The sequence below is a fragment of the Micromys minutus genome, assembly GCF_963924665.1.
Source record: "Micromys minutus genome assembly, chromosome: 13".
In the NCBI taxonomy this organism is placed as follows: domain Eukaryota; kingdom Metazoa; phylum Chordata; class Mammalia; order Rodentia; family Muridae; genus Micromys; species Micromys minutus.
The window spans coordinates 29951376-29960438 of NC_137982.1; the positions used below are offsets into that span (position 1 = coordinate 29951376).

General features: G+C 33.4%; 1 pseudogene across 1 annotated transcript; it reads left to right on the forward strand.

Annotated features, from left to right (window-relative positions):
• Positions 1-1724: 1724 nt before the first annotated feature.
• Positions 1725-2124, forward strand: LOC308429283 (large ribosomal subunit protein eL27-like; annotated as a pseudogene). The gene has a single exon. The product of its transcript is annotated as a large ribosomal subunit protein eL27-like (transcript).
• The last annotated feature ends 6939 nt before the right edge of the window (positions 2125-9063 follow it).

The following is a 9063-nucleotide window of genomic DNA, read 5'->3' on the forward strand; positions in this document are numbered from 1 at the left end:
TTTCTATTCTCTGGTAACTACAATTCAATTTCAAATTTATATAAGTATTTACATTCCATGAATAACTGATTTTATGGCTTCATTTTTTTGTTCTCTTTTATTTCTTTTAACATAATGATCTTCACTCCCTTTGATTTTCAGAGGAAAATGACAGGATTTACTGTTTCCTAAATAAACAGTTCTTCAAATGACTGCTTTTATTTCCCATATATACATATATGTGTGTGTATGTGTGTGTAATATATAATTAATATATAATCAAATAACTAATATATTTCTGGATGATGTAGTTGCTATAATTTTTATTAGACTAAATGTTATTTTCAATAGTTCCTCTGAAATATCAAAATCACTAGTCCACAAACTATTCCTTGAGGTAACATTTTCTTTAAGTTCTCAACAGATCTTGCTTTTTAGGCTTTTTGAAACCAGAAAACCTTTTACAAATTTTAAGCATTTTTGCATAAAAGTATATGAATACATTTTAGTCAGTGCTTGGGTTTTTTTTTAAGGTTTGATAGTGTGCATTAAGATCTTATTAGTTACAATGAGCATAAAGTACATGTAAAACAGGATATAACCTGGAATTAATCAAAGTTTTCTTGGTGTGTAAGGATTAAGCATAATGGTTTTTCATTTTCTTTTCTTTTTGTTTTCTTTTCTTGAACTTCATATTGTCTGTGAGTTGTTTCTGGGGTGTTCAGAGCTTTCTGGGGTTAGTATCCAATTATAAGTGACTGCATATTATGTCCGTTCTTTTGTGACTGGGTTACCTCACTCAGGATGATATTCTCTAGATGCATTCATTTTCTTAAGAATTTAGTAAAGTCATTGTTTCTGATAGATGAGTAGTAATTGTTTTTTTTTTTTTCTATTTGCAATTCCTTGATGATTGAAGAACTCATTTTTTTTTTTTTTTTTTTTTTTTTTTTTTTTTTTTTTTACTTTTTTTGGCCATATGTACTTCTTCATTTGAGAAGTATCTATAACTCTTTTCCCCGTTTCCCTTGTGTTGGTTGTTTTTCACTAAGATTTCTGAGTTTAAAAAATATATTCTAGCTACCAACTCTGCTAAGTACCTAGCAAGTTGCATGCATTAGTTTTGTATTCCATTAACTGCTTTGCCTGACAAATGTATTTTGGTTTGTGGCCATGTCACTTTTGTATTTTTCTTTTTTTCTTTTTTTTTGGGGGAGGTCTTTTACTAAAATTATATGATCACTTTCTGTGTTTAATTTTAGAAGTTTTAGTATTACCTTTATTATATCTCAATATTTTCCTTATTTTGAATTTCAAAGTTGAAGGAAATTGTCAGTAGAGAACAGGCAGTAGAGTCATTTTGTGTTTTATTTAGTCTACTTTTTACAGTACCATTTAGTAAACAGAAACTGTTTCAATAACAGTCATTTGGTGTTATAAGTCTGTATTTTTAAAATGCTTATCCTATTTTAATCGTCTACATTTCTGTCTTTCTATTCTTTATGAATTTTCTCCTATTTTGATTAATGCAGTTTTGACAAAATTATCAGAAATTCCTTTTACTAGCCCACTAATAACCAGAAATAAAAGCTATGAAAAAATTTGGAAACAAGAAAAACAAAACAAAAAATTGTGTCATTCTCCTTGCTGGAAATAGATGAAAAATTCATTAAAATACAAACAGAGCCCAACAATACACTTAAAAAAAAAAAAAAAAAAAAAAAAAGATTGATCTTGCTGTTGGAATGAGAAAGTTCATGAAACCTGGGAAAGTGCTGCTGATACTGGCTGGACACGAAGCCATCATCATGAAGAACATTGATGATGGTACTTCAGACTACACTTATCTCCATGCCCTAGTGGCTGCAATTGACTGCTATTTCCTGAAAAGTGACAGCTGCCAAGGGCAAGAAGAAAATTGCCAAGCTATCCAAGATGACGGCCTTTTTGAAAGTTTATGAAGACAACCACCTCATGCCCACAAGGTACTCTGTGGATATCCCCTTGGACAAAACTCTTGTCAACAGAGATGTGCTCAGAGACCCAGCTTTGAATTGCAAGGCCAGGCGGGAGGCCAAGATCAAGTCTGAGGAATGATACAAGACAGGGAAGAACAAGTGGGCTTTCCAAAAGCTTCGCTTTTAGATATATTTTTATTTTTATCATTAAAATTTTTTAAAAATTAAAAAAAAAGATGATAAAAATCAAGGACAATCCAGTCCATGTGTGCTAGAAGAAATCAAAAGACCTATAACGACAATACAGCACAACAACTGATTAAAAGAACATCTGAATAATTCCATTCCACTTCAGAATGTACAATCACCCCCACACACATACAGAGAAACAGAGACAGAGAGAGAGAGAGAGAGAGACAATTATCTGAAATAAAAACCAGAAGTGAATTTACAATACATACCAAAGCAAAAATAAAAAGTTAAAAGTTAAATAGCTTATACATATTTTTAAAAAAAGAATTTAAAATATATAAAGTAGAAGTCATTTTTTTTTATAAGTCAAAGAACTCACTTGTTGAAGTCTGTAGATTGAGAGTAATCCAAACTAAGTGATGTCATTCTTCAAAGAAAAATAAATGGAAAATTCATAGGGATACAAGAAAAGGACATATTTAGAATGCAGTGAGAGATTGTTCTATTTCAGTAATGAGGCATTAGTAATGTCTTAAGTTCCATGGTCTCAACAGACATCAGGACTGTGGTAGGAATTCTTCTAATTTGGCAGGAGTTAGCTTCAATTATATGATTGTTGGCTGCTCCCAAGATATGTGTCATTATTGTCTTCTTGGATATATCTTATGATGATGGTAAACATTGTGATTCAATGGCTTTATATCTGGGTAGAATTACTGTTTGCTTTTCTGTCTTGGCAGCTTATAGATACTCCAAATTCTATAAAAAAAAATACCAGCTTTCAGAAAAGAAAATTTCTTGTTGGTTCCTACTCTTTTTCTCATAGTACTCATAGTTCAGGAATAGGGAATTGGCTTCTACTTCTAGGAGAAAATGAAAGTCAACAAATGGTTTTAGACTGCCTAACCAAGAACTCAAAGGTAGGATCTAATACTTTGTACTGGAGTTTCTGCTAGACAATGTGTGGCTATTGGAAGGAGAATTATATTTGTAAGCAGCAGATTTTCAAATTATATACATATATATGAGTGTGTGTATGAGAATGTGTTCATTTGTACATGTGTACATGTGTATAAATGTACATGTATATGTTTATATGTATATACATACATATGTACACATGCATACAAGCATATATGCATACATGTATATATGTGCCAATGTATAAATGCATAAATGCTGAGAGAACTGATGTGTATATAGAATTTAGAAACATTTCAGGAACAGAGTACATACAATCAAAAGCTGATACTTTCATTATTTCTATAAATGCTCTTTGCATTACCTTGCGGTTTTGTCCTATAATACACAGATCAAACTCCTTTCTTTTAAAAAGTTTTCTTCACTTTTGTAATTCCATGTATGCACATAATTGGATATGATCTTAACTTTCCTATGTTTTCCCTTTCAACACACTCATATCCATGTGCTTACTCAGTCAGAAAATAATAATTCTTCTTCCTACAGCACTTATTAATCACCAAAGCTACTACTATTCATGGAGAGATGAGGCCAAGAGAGCAACTAATATATCTATGCCAAAATTGTGGTTGTCTTAATCTTGTGAAGTTCTTGTGCAGGTAACCAAAATTCCTCTGATTAATAATTGCAATAGCCATTCTGTATATAATATTATATTTTATATTAGAAATAAATTTCATACATCTATGGATGACAGAAACTGGAAAATTTAATAAAATATTCTAAGTCACACAGATCCATATTGATTAATGTGGAGAATTTTATTACCTAGAAATAAAGAAAAAATATAAGCACTGTCAGAGGCTGATATATCCATGTGATGGAACTTTATATAAACCGTGTAGTTACATGGATTATATTAAATTCAACATTTTGGGGGATCTGGTGTGCTAAAGATGTAAGAAAATATATACCATGTGAAATTCAGAGTAATTTTTTTTTTCATTTTTAAGTTTTACAGCTTAGAGTAGCAGAAAAAAAAAGTTGTAGTTCACACTTAATTATATAGTTACAAGAGTAGCCCTGTAATTAGAGCTGTGAAAATTGTCTGGTGACAAATTCTCTTTGTAGTTTGAAGGAGTGAAAAAGCTTATTGATATTATTTGATTTGGGTTAACATACAACTCCAAAGGGATACAGTAACTCCTTTATAGTTTGTTGACACTTCAAATATGACAACTGTTAATTGTTATTCTTTGAATATGTGGAAGCCATTTTAAATATCTCTGCTTGTGTGTCTAATAGATTATGATGTTGCTTTCCTGTGTGGAAATTTACACTCAATTTATGAGAGATGTAGTTAAAATATAATTGCCAAATTAACACTAAAATCAATGGTTCTATCTCAAGTTTTATATCGCTTAAAAAGCATCCATTTATCAATAATCTATATTAAATAATTTTAAATTATCATCTGATCTAATTATTTTATTTCATAAGCGTTTATCAAGGCTCTGAAATATATATGATCCTTAAGATCTGTTTATCCAAATGTATTTCTGTCTCTCTATCTCTCTCTCTCTCTCTCTCTCTCTCTCTCGATCTCTCTGTGTGTGTGTGTGTGTGTGTGTGTGTGTCTGTGTAAAATCTCTGACCATAGTAATGCCAGATTAAAATTCCCAAGGGCACTAAAGTTATTAAACTTTCTGTAAATGGATACAATACATTTTTGTAATGGATATATCTGTAAGGTATATAACAGATGATTAAATCTATTGTACCTTATACTAAGCATATTAGGCAAGGTCTAAATGGTAATAAAAAACTCCATGGAAAAACATTAAGTTCTTTTATATTCACAAATGTTATTTTTACTGAAAAGGGGAATATATTTAATAACACTTATAACACTGAAACAAGTAAGACCTGAAAAACAAGATCATAGACACAATTCACAGAATAAAATTAAATTCTGTGGTTGGGTCATCCTGATTTTATTAACTTTAACTCTATTATACAGAATTATGTTTCTACCATTTCTTATTTAAAATTCAGCTAACAGGAAGAAATCTTGAAATGAAATGATTATTGAAAGGAATTCTCTAATGGTGGTGACATTTTTTTTTTCGATTTTATCTTTTTGCATTTCAGTCAGAGATAAAATCAGCATTGAAAAGCATAGTGTAAGATTGAACTCTATAAAGTTTGAAAACAAGTGTATACATCATATTTAGAGTCTATTTTATCCAATATTGAGTTCAGGCTCCTACAATGCAGTACTTTCTGTCTTTTGGATCTCCCCATTTGCATGAAGATTTGAATTGAGCCAATTTCTGGCCAGTATTTCATGAGGTCTTGTGAGGTAATCTATGCTTACTCTGACATTGTAATGCTAGATTGACGAACTTTGCCTTTGACTTTTTGAATGATGTTTCAGGAGCGACAATAATAATAAGAAAAAAAAAGTGATGTTGGTTTCCATGTTAAAATAAAATGAAATAGCATTATATTTTAAAGAAAATATATTTATATTTTATGTCTAATTTAATTTATCATTTAAGTCAATAAAATATATAAACTGAAAAGTAAAATACTCTTGTACTTCTATGCGAAAAGGTATACCAGGGAAACATTTTAGTTTTTAATTACTGTGACCAAATACCAAGCAGAAGCAATCAAAAGGAAAATGGTTCCTTGTAGATTACAGTCCCAGAGGATCTTGGTATCAAATGGGAAGGAATGGCAGCAACAGGCAGGCTGGTTACGCTGTATCCACAGTCAGGAAACAAGGGAACTAGAATAAAAGCCATGTTACAAAACAAACTTAAAAATGACCCACTTCCCTCAAGAAGGCTCTACTTCCTGAATGTTTGCCAATGTCTTACACAGTCTCATAACTGGGGGACAAATCATTCAAACAGATGGACTTATGGATAAATTTCATGTCAAACTATAACACATATGCCTTGAAAAGGTTTATTAAAAGGTTATTAACAGTATAAAAATAATATACTTTAGGGGCCTATTCATTCCATATGTATATTAATATACCTCTGGCACCAGAGGTGCAGTTGAGTTTTCTTTTGTTTTCTAAGGATAGCGTTTATTCTAGGATTTTAACTCGGTACGTTTTAATCAAGGTTGTTCTTAGAATATGTAAACTTTTCATATATAGTTTACCTCATAATTTACAGTTTTTATGCAAGCTAGTTAGTTTTCTTTTACCATTTTTAAAGAATTTCTAAACCTTTTAAAAACCTTTTTAAATTTTTTTTCTTATTTGCTTTTTTATTTCCATTTGCTTTTTAAATAGCAGCTACATTACAACTTTTTTGATTTGACAAGAAAAATTCATACTTTAGAATTTTTTTACCCCAAGAAACTAAGTGACATTCTTAGACAGTTTATTTACTGACTTATATTGCTCAAAGCTATTTTTAGGTCGTAAGACTTTATTATGATTTCATTCAGTCTCATTATTACCGCTTTGATTATTGATATGTTTGTTTTATAGACAAGAGCTTATGCATTAGACTTCCCTTTTCGTTCTTTGTCTTTAGTATGCTGCAGATCAATAAGCAAATCTTCTCACCTCTTTGCATTTTGAAAATAGAAACCAACAAACTGTGAAACACTGACCCTTCTGGAGCTAAACACTGAATAGGTTCCTTTAAGTTTATCAATCTATCACTAGCTACTCTTTCCCAAAATGTCTGCTAGCAGCCTTCAGATGAAGGGGTAGGACTCTCAGTTCCTCCTGGCCCGAACCTGCCTGCTTGTTGCCATGTTCCCACCTAGATAGTAATAGACAGAACCTCTGAACATGCAAGCCGCCCCCAATTACATTTTGTCCTTTTAAAAGTTGCCTTTGTCATGGTGTCTGTTCACAGCAATAAAACTGTAACTTAGACAGAATTTGGTACCAGGGGTTGGGGTATTGCTGTGATAGGTCTGACCATGCTTTTGTTTGGAATAATGTAGATTTGGGAACTTTGGATTTGGAAAGCTTTAAATGCTTTAAATAGTGTTTAATGGGCTACCTTTTTAAGAATATAGAAAACGTTTTAACTGAGAGTGATTTGAATTGTGCAGACCTGGCCCAAGAGGTTTTTGTACAAAATTTCAATGTCTGGTCTAGAAGCAGATTTTGTGGTATTTTGGTGAAGAATATATCTACATTTTGCCCTTGTCTAAAGTGTCTGCCTAAGGCTAAGGTGAAGGTTCTCAGATTAATTGCATTGACAAAAGAAGTCTCAGAAATGCCCATCATAAACTTTAGACTCTGGCTAAGTAATTAAGAGAATTTTAAAGAAGCACAGCAAGCTGAGAAAGGAAAAATGTAAAATATATATTTCACTTTTGAAAGGGGCACTAGGAAGTAAAATGAAGCTGAATCCTGTGATCAATTATATTCAATTGAATTAAGGGTGTAATGACCTTGGGACAAGTTCTGACTCAGCTAAATTTAGGTCCTGGTATGGTAACTGTACATGTCTTTAATCACAGGAGGTAAATAAAAAGATCTCTGAGCTCAGGGCCAACCTAGAACAGAGCAAGTTCTAGTTGAAGATAAATCTTAAATCTATCCCAGTGGTTAAGAGACAGATATGGAGAACTAGGAGTTCAAATTCAGTCTACAGAGTAAGTTCCAGGACAATCAAGCTTAGGAGATGAAAGAGTTGGAACATGCTGATGATTATGTACTAGAAGAGTGGGCCAGGTTCCAGCCTCAGGAAGCAGCAGAAGTCAGGAACTTTGTCCACATAGTTCTGGCTTTAGAGTCCAAAATAGAAGGGACTACAATGACAATTGATGCTGGTTAGCAGGAGCTAAAACGTTGTGGTGATTTAGAAGAGATCAGCTTCACTGAGGTGAAATCTTCTGGCAAGAGTTCTCTGAGAGCACAAAGAAGCTCTGTTCCAGCGATAGCCAAGGTAATTGGTAATGTGTAAGAATCAGCCAGGTGGTACTGGTTTTGAAGGCATGGAGGGGTCATGAAGGGCAGCTGAAGCTTGGGACTGTAAGAAAACAATGGTTCAAGGTGTTGCCTCCGTTGCATTTGGTGGAACAAAAATGAAGGGGTCATGCAAAGGAGTTGAGGGTTGGCCCCAAGAAGAAAACCTATGAGTGGCTATTGGTGAAGCCACTTTACAGCAGAAGGCCCTAGCTCATTGAAAATGCTAGTATCATGGGGTCAACCTGAGCTTAGAATGCTACAGAGGGCAGAGCTGGAGAAATGACACTAAGAGGAACCGAGAAAACCATGTGTATATCTGAGACACTTAAACAAGTACCTGTAATATTGATGATGTTCAGGAGGCCAGAGCCAATGGGCTATCTACTGGGAAAAGCTGCTAACAGGAAGTGGAATCAGACCAGGAGAAAGAGTTTTGTTGTAGTCAACAAGCATATAAAAGGATTTGGAGATTTGAAGACTGCTTTGCCATGAGACATGGAGATGCAGATTTTGGAATTTGCCCAGCTGGTTTGCTGTATTGTTTTGGGGACTACAGTTAAATGTTTGAAAGAATCTCATAAGAGACTTTGAACATTGGACTTTAAGCATTGCTGAGACTCTGAGGACTTTTGAAGTTGGACTAAATGTATTTTGCATTATACAATGTTCAGGAATGACCCTCATAGATCAATATGATTGAACAAGCTTGTAGGGGCCAGAAAGGGGAATGTGATGGTTTGTATATCTGCCACCCAGGGAGTGGCATTATTTGGAAGTATGGGTGTGTTGCAGTAGAAGTGGCCTTGTTAGAGCAGGTGTGTCACTGTAAATATGGGCTTTCAGACTCTCATTTTAATAGCCAGGATGCCAGTCTTCTGCTTAGAAGCCTCCAGATGAAGTTGTAGAACTCTCATCTCCCCCTGTATCATGCTTGCCTGGTTGCCGCCTTGTTCCCTTGGTGATAATGGACTGAATCTCGGAACATGTAAGTCAGTCCCAATTAAATGCTGCCCTTATAAGAAGTTGCCTTGGTCAGGTTGCTGTTCACAGCAATAA